At 50.0% G+C, this 8155-nt stretch overlaps 1 long non-coding RNA gene across 1 annotated transcript; it reads left to right on the top strand.

The window, feature by feature from the left end:
• Positions 1–562: 562 nt before the first annotated feature.
• LOC127908764 (uncharacterized) lies at positions 563–7295 on the top strand. The gene is made up of 3 exons (XR_008068362.1): positions 563–708; positions 5074–5177; positions 5680–7295. It is a non-coding gene; the product is annotated as an uncharacterized LOC127908764 (long non-coding RNA).
• The last annotated feature ends 860 nt before the right edge of the window (positions 7296–8155 follow it).

Here is an 8155-nt window from a genome sequence, read left to right as displayed (position 1 = left end):
AGAAGGTAAGGGGGTGGAGGAGTCACTGGGCAGGAGTAGAAGAGATGGGGGTGGAGGGGTTTAGGGGCAGGAGTAGAAGGTAAGGGGGTGGAGGAGTCACTGGGCAGGAGTAGAAGGGATGGGGGTGGAGGGGTTTAGGGGCAGGAGTAGAAGGTAAGGGGGTGGAGGAGTCACTGGGCAGGAGTAGAAGGGATGGGGGTGGAGGGGTTTAGGGGCAGGAGTAGAAGGTAAGGGGGTGGAGAGGTCAAGGGGCCGGAGTAGAAGGTAAGGGGGTGGAGGGGTCAAGGGGCAGGAGTAGAAGGTAAGAGGTGGAGGGATCAAGGGGCCGGAGTAGAAGGTAGGGGGGTGGAGGAGTCACTGGGCAGGAGTAGAAGGGATGGGGGTGGAGGGGTTTAGGGGCAGGAGTAGAAGGTAAGGGGGTGGAGGAGTCACTGGGCAGGAGTAGAAGGGATGGGGGTGGAGGGGTTTAGGGGCAGGAGTAGAAGGTAAGGGGGTGGAGAGGTCAAGGGGCCGGAGTAGAAGGTAGGGGGGTGGAGGGGTCAAGGGGCAGGAGTAGAAGGTAGGGGGGTGGATGGGGCAGGTGTGTGTGTGTGTTCCAGGTATGGCTGTGGGTGTCTGTTGAGATGAAGGAAACTGAAGCAGCTGCTATATGAGTGTGTGTCTGCCAGGAAGAAAGGAGAGGTGGACCCGTCCCGCTACCCATCTCAGGTATGATTTATCACTCACTGATGCTGTCTCTTATTCTGTTTCTCCTATATGACTCCTGCCTGCCTCGTGTAGATCCTGTGTAACTCCTGTCTGACTCCTGATTGACTCCTGTCTGACTCCTGTCTGACTCCTGATTGACTGCTGTCTGACTCCTGATTGACTGCTGTCTGACTCCTGATTGACTCCTGTCTGACTACTGATTGACTCGTGTCTGACTACTGATTGACTCCTGTCTGACTACTGATTGACTGCTGTCTGACTCCTAATGACACCTGTCTGACTCCTGATTGACTACTGATTGACTCCTGTCTGACTACTGATTGACTCCTGTCTGACTACTGATTGACTCCTGTCTGACTCCTGATTGACTCCTGTCTGACTACTGATTGACTCCTGTCTGACTACTGATTGACTCCTGTCTGACTACTGATTGACTCCTGTCTGACTCCTGATTGACTCCTGTCTGACTACTGATTGACTCCTGTCTGACTACTGATTGACTCCTGTCTGACTCCTGATTGACTCCTGTCTGACTACTGATTGACTCCTGTCTGACTACTGATTGACTCATGTCTGACTCCTGTCTGACTCCTGTCTGACTACTGATTGACTCCTGTCTGACTACTGATTGACTCCTGTCTGACTACTGATTGACTCCTGTCTGACTCCTGATTGACTGCTGTCTGACTCCTAATGACTGCTGTCTGACTCCTGATTGACTCCTGTCTGACTACTGATTGACTCCTGTCTGACTACTGATTGACTCCTGTCTGACTACTGATTGACTCCTGTCTGACTACTGATTGACTCCTGTCTGACTACTGATTGACTCCTGTCTGACTACTGATTGACTCCTGTCTGACTACTGATTGACTCCTGTCTGACTACTGATTGACTCCTGTCTGACTACTGATTGACTCCTGTCTGACTACTGATTGACTCCTGTCTGACTACTGATTGACTCCTGTCTGACTACTGATTGACTCCTGTCTGACTCCTGATTGACTCCTGTCTGACTACTGATTGACTCCTGTCTGACTACTGATTGACTCCTGTCTGACTACTGATTGACTCCTGTCTGACTACTGATTGACTGCTGTCTGACTCCTGATTGACTCCTGTCTGACTATTGATTGACTCCTGTCTGACTATTGATTGACTCCTGTCTGACTACTGATTGACTCCTGTCTGACTACTGATTGACTCCTGTCTGACTACTGATTGACTGCTGTCTGACTACTGATTGACTCCTGTCTGACCCTTGATTGACTGCTGTCTGACTACTGATTGACTCCTGTCTGACTACTGATTGACTGCTGTCTGACTACTGATTGACTCCTGTCTGACTACTGATTGACTCCTGTCTGACTCCTGTCTGACTCCTGTCTGACTCCTGTCTGACTCCTGTCTGACTACTGATTGACTCCTGTCTGACCCTTGATTGACTGCTGTCTGACTCCTGTCTGACTCCTGTCTGACTCCTGTCTGACTCCTGTCTGACTCCTGTCTGACTCCTGATTGACTGCTGTCTGACTCCTGTCTGACTCCTGTCTGACTACTGATTGACTCATGTCTGACCCTTGATTAACTCCTGTCTGACTCCTGTCTGACTCCTGTCTGACTACTGATTGACTCCTGTCTGACTCCTGATTGACTCCTGTCTGACTACTGATTGACTCCTGTCTGACTACTGATTGACTCCTGTCTGACTACTGATTGACTCCTGTCTGACTCCTGATTGACTCCTGTCTGACTACTGATTGACTCCTGTCTGACTACTGATTGACTGCTGTCTGACTCCTGATTGACTCCTGTCTGACTCCTGTCTGACTCCTGTCTGACTACTGATTGACTCCTGTCTGACTCCTGATTGACTCCTGTCTGACTACTGATTGACTCCTGTCTGACTACTGATTGACTGCTGTCTGACTCCTGTCTGACTCCTGTCTGACTACTGATTGACTCCTGTCTGACTCCTGATTGACTGCTGTCTGACTCCTGTCTGACTCCTGTCTGACTACTGATTGACTCATGTCTGACCCTTGATTGACTCCTGTCTGACTCCTGTCTGACTCCTGTCTGACTCCTGTCTGACTACTGATTGACTCCTGATTGACTCCTGTCTGACTACTGATTGACTCCTGTCTGACTACTGATTGACTCCTGTCTGACTACTGATTGACTGCTGTCTGACTCCTGTCTGACTCCTGTCTGACTACTGATTGACTCCTGTCTGACTACTGATTGACTCCTGTCTGACTCCTGATTGACTCCTGTCTGACTCCTGATTGACTCCTGTCTGACTACTGATTGACTCCTGTCTGACTACTGATTGACTCCTGTCTGACTCCTGATTGACTCCTGTCTGACTACTGATTGACTCCTGTCTGACTACTGATTGACTCCTGTCTGACTCCTGATTGACTCCTGTCTGACTACTGATTGACTCCTGTCTGACTACTGATTGACTCCTGTCTGACTACTGATTGACTCCTGTCTGACTACTGATAGACTCCTGTCTGACTACTGATTGACTGCTGTCTGACTCCTGATTGACTCCTGTCTGACTACTGATTGACTCCTGTCTGACTATTGATTGACTCCTGTCTGACTACTGATTGACTCCTGTCTGACTACTGATTGACTCCTGTCTGACTACTGATTGACTGCTGTCTGACTACTGATTGACTCCTGTCTGACCCTTGATTGACTGCTGTCTGACTACTGATTGACTGCTGTCTGACTACTGATTGACTCCTGTCTGACTACTGATTGACTCATGTCTGACCCTTGATTGACTCCTGTCTGACTCCTGTCTGACTCCTGTCTGACTACTGATTGACTCCTGTCTGACCCTTGATTGACTCCTGTCTGACCCTTGATTGACTCCTGTCTGACCCTTGATTGACTCCTGTCTGACTACTGATTGACTCCTGTCTGACCCTTGATTGACTCCTGTCTGACTCCTGATTGACTCCTGTCTGACTCCTGTCTGACTCCTGTCTGACTCCTGTCTGACTACTGATTGACTCCTGTCTGACTACTGATTGACTCCTGTCTGACTCCTGATTGACTCCTGTCTGACTACTGATTGACTGACTCCTGTCTGACTCCTGTCTGACTACTGATTGACTACTGATTGACTCTGACTGACCCTTGATTGACTCCTGTCTGACTCCTGTCTGATTGACTCCTGTCTGACTACTGATTGACTCCTGATTGACTCCTGTCTGACTACTGATTGACTCCTGTCTGACTACTGATTGACTCCTGTCTGACTACTGATTGACTGCTGTCTGACTCCTGTCTGACTCCTGTCTGACTGACTACTGATTGACTCCTGTCTGACTACTGATTGACTCTGACTCTCTGACTCCTGATTGACTCTGAGGAGATGTCTGACTCCTGATTGACTCCTGTCTGACTGTGTTGACTCCTGTCTGACTACTGATTGACTCCTGTCTGACTCCTGATTGACTCCTGTCTGACTACTGATTGACTCCTATCTGACTACTGATTGACTCCTGTCTGACTCCTGAATCACAAACTCTGATTGACTCCTGTCTGACTACTGATTGACTCCTGTCTGACTACTGATTGACTCCTGTCTGACTACTGATAGACTCCTGTCTGACTACTGATTGACTGCTGTCTGATCCTGATTGACTCCTGTCTGACTACTGATTGACTCCTGTCTGACTATTGATTGACTCCTGTCTGACTACTGATTGACTCCTGTCTGACTACTGATTGACTCCTGTCTGACTACTGATTGACTCCTGTCTGACTACTGATTGACTCCTGTCTGCTGTCTGACTACTGATTGACTCCTGTCTGACTACTGATTGACTGCTGTCTGACTACTGATTGACTCCTGTCTGACTACTGATTGACTCATGTCTGACCCTTGATTGACTCCTGTCTGACTCCAGTAAACTCCTGTCTGACTACTGATTGACTCCTGTCTGACCCTTGATTGACTCCTGTCTGATAACCTTGATTGACTGTGTCTGACCCTTGATTGACTCCTGTCTGACTACTGATTGACTCCTGTCTGACCCTTGATTGACTCCTGTCTGACTCCTGATTGACTGCTGTCTGACTCCTGTCTGACTCCTGTCTGACTCCTGTCTGACTCCTGTCTGACTACTGATTGACTCCTGTCTGACTACTGATTGACTCCTGTCTGACTCCTGATTGACTCCTGTCTGACTACTGATTGACTGCTGTCTGACTACTGATTGACTCCTGTCTGACTACTGATTGACTCATGTCTGACCCTTGATTGACTCCTGTCTGACTCCTGATTGACTGCTGTCTGACTCCTGATTGACTCCTGTCTGACTTCTGTGTCTCCGGATGTAGATACTGTGCAGAGCAGATCCAGTTCACTGAGGAGGCGGAGCTAATTACTCAGCTACAGCACTACACCTCCGTAGACACCAGCTCTGAGGAGATGGGAAACACAGGTTTGTGTGTGTGTGTGTGTGTGTGTGTGTGTGGTTGCTTGTTAAAATAGCTCATAGGCATGCCTTAGCCCTATCTGATGTGAATTATGTTACTGGAATCACAAACTGCTGTTTTATTTACCAAGTATCAAGTCAGATAACCAGTAAATGTTTCTCTCCACATCTCCCCATGCTAAAGAGGTCAGATAACCAGGAAATGTGTCTCCACATCTCCCCATGCTAAAGAGGTCAGATAACCAGTAAATGTGTCTCTCCACATCTCCCCATGCTAAAGAGGTCAGATAACCAGTAAATGTGTCTCTCCACATCTCCCCATGCTAAAGAGGTCAGATAACCAGTAAATGTGTCTCTCCACATCTCCCCAAGCGAAAGAGGTCAGATAACCAATAAATGTGTCTCTCCACATCTCCCCATGCTAAAGAGGTCAGATAACCAGTAAATGTGTCTCCACATCTCCCCATGCTAAAGAGGTCAGATAACCAGTAAATGTGTCTCTCCACAGCTCCCCAAGCGAAAGAGGCTTGCTAAGAGGCTGAAGCAATAACGGTGAGTCTAATCTAATGGCCGGCCCCTAATGAATAGCTACATAAACCAGCTTCTGTGGGGACCGGCTGGGGAGGAGAAGCTCTCCGACTGGGGCAGAGGCCACGGTGATGTGGGGACCGGCTAGCGAGGAGAAGCTCTCCGACTGAGGGAGAGGCCACGGTGATGTGGGGACCGGCTGGGGAGGAGAAGCTCTCCGACTGAGGGAGAGGCCACGGTGATGTGGGGACCGGCTGGGGAGGAGAAGCTCTCCGACTGAGGGAGAGGCCACGGTGATGTGGGGACCGGCTGGGGAGGAGAAGCTCTCCGACTGAGGGAGAGGCCACGGTGATGTGGGGACCGGCTGGGGTGGAGAAGCACTCCGACTGAGGGAGAGGCCACGGTGATGTGGGGACCGGCTGGGGAGGAGAAGCTCTCCGACTGAGGGAGAGGCCACGGTGATGTGGGGACCGGCTGGGGAGGAGAAGCACTCCGACTGAGGGAGAGGCCACAGTGATGTGGGGACCGGCTGGGGAGGAGAAGCACTCCGACTGAGGGAGAGGCCACAGTGATGTGGGGACCGGCTGGGGCGGAGAAGCACTCCGACTGAGGGAGAGGCCACAGTGATGTGGGGACCGGCTGGGGAGGAGAAGCTCTCCGTCTGAGGGAGAGGCCACGGTGATGTGGGGACCGGCTGGGGAGGAGAAGCTCTCCGACTGAGGGAGAGGCCACGGTGATGTGGGGACCGGCTGGGGAGGAGAAGCTCTCCGACTGAGGGAGAGGCCACGGTGATGTGGGGACCGGCTGGGGAGGAGAAGCACTCCGACTGAGGGAGAGGCCACGGTGATGTGGGGACCGGCTGGGGCGGAGAAGCACTCCGACTGAGGGAGAGGCCACGGTGATGTGGGGACCGGCTGGGGAGGAGAAGCTCTCCGTCTGAGGGAGAGGCCACAGTGATGTGGGGACCGGCTGGGGAGGAGAAGCTCTCCGTCTGAGGGAGAGGCCACGGTGATGTGGGGATGTAGGGTCTGTGCTGGTAGTATGGTCTGTGTTGGTAGTATGGTCTGTGTTGGTAGTATGGTCTGTGTTGGTAGTATGGTCTGTGTTGGTAGTATGGTCTGTGTTGGTAGTATGGTCTGTGTTGGTAGTATGGTCTGTGTTGGTAGTATGGTCTGTGTTGGTAGTATGGTCTGTGTTGGTAGTGGTCTGTGTTGGTAGTATGGTCTGTGTTGGTAGTATGGTCTGTGTTGGTAGTATGGTCTGTGTTGGTAGTATGGTCTGTGTTGGTAGTATGGTCTGTGTTGGTAGTATGGTCTGTGTTGGTAGTATGGTCTGTGTTGGTAGTATGGTCTGTGTTGGTAGTATGGTCTGTGTTGGTAGTATGGTCTGTGTTGGTAGTATGGTCTGTGTTGGTAGTATGGTCTGTGTTGGTAGTATGGTCTGTGTTGGTAGTATGGTCTGTGTTGGTAGTATGGTCTGTGTTGGTAGTATGGTCTGTGTTGGTAGTATGGTCTGTGTTGGTAGTATGGTCTGTGTTGGTAGTATGGTCTGTGTTGGTAGTATGGTCTGTGTTGGTAGTATGGTCTGTGTTGGTAGTATGGGTCTGTGTTGGTAGTATGGTCTGTGTTGGTAGTATGGTCTGTGTTGGTAGTATGGTCTGTGTTGGTAGTATGGTCTGTGTTGGTAGTATGGTCTGTGTTGGTAGTATGGTCTGTGTTGGTAGTATGGTCTGTGTTGGTAGTATGGTCTGTGTTGGTAGTATGGTCTGTGTTGGTAGTATGGTCTGTGTTGGTAGTATGGTCTGTGTTGGTAGTATGGTCTGTGTTGGTAGTATGGTCTGTGTTGGTAGTATGGTCTGTGTTGGTAGTATGGTCTGTGTTGGTAGTATGGTCTGTGTTGGTAGTATGGTCTGTGTTGGTAGTATGGTCTGTGTTGGTAGTATGGTCTGTGTTGGTAGTATGGTCTGTGTTGGTAGTATGGTCTGTGTTGGTAGTATGGTCTGTGTTGGTAGTATGGTCTGTGTTGGTAGTATGGTCTGTGTTGGTAGTATGGTCTGTGTTGGTAGTATGGTCTGTGTTGGTAGTATGGTCTGTGTTGGTAGTATGGTCTGTGTTGGTAGTATGGTCTGTGTTGGTAGTATGGTCTGTGTTGGTAGTATGGTCTGTGTTGGTAGTATGGTCTGTGTTGGTAGTATGGTCTGTGTTGGTAGTATGGTCTGTGTTGGTAGTATGGTCTGTGTTGGTAGTATGGTCTGTGTTGGTAGTATGGTCTGTGTTGGTAGTATGGTCTGTGTTGGTAGTATGGTCTGTGTTGGTAGTATGGTCTGTGTTGGTAGTATGGTCTGTGTTGGTAGTATGGTCTGTGTTGGTAGTATGGTCTGTGTTGGTAGTATGGTCTGTGTTGGTAGTATGGTCTGTGTTGGTAGTATGGTCTGTGTTGGTAGTATGGTCTGTGTT

Source organism: Oncorhynchus keta, chromosome 18 (genome assembly GCF_023373465.1).
Source record: "Oncorhynchus keta strain PuntledgeMale-10-30-2019 chromosome 18, Oket_V2, whole genome shotgun sequence".
Lineage (NCBI taxonomy): Eukaryota > Metazoa > Chordata > Actinopteri > Salmoniformes > Salmonidae > Oncorhynchus > Oncorhynchus keta.
This window is presented reverse-complemented; position numbering and strand designations above follow the sequence as displayed.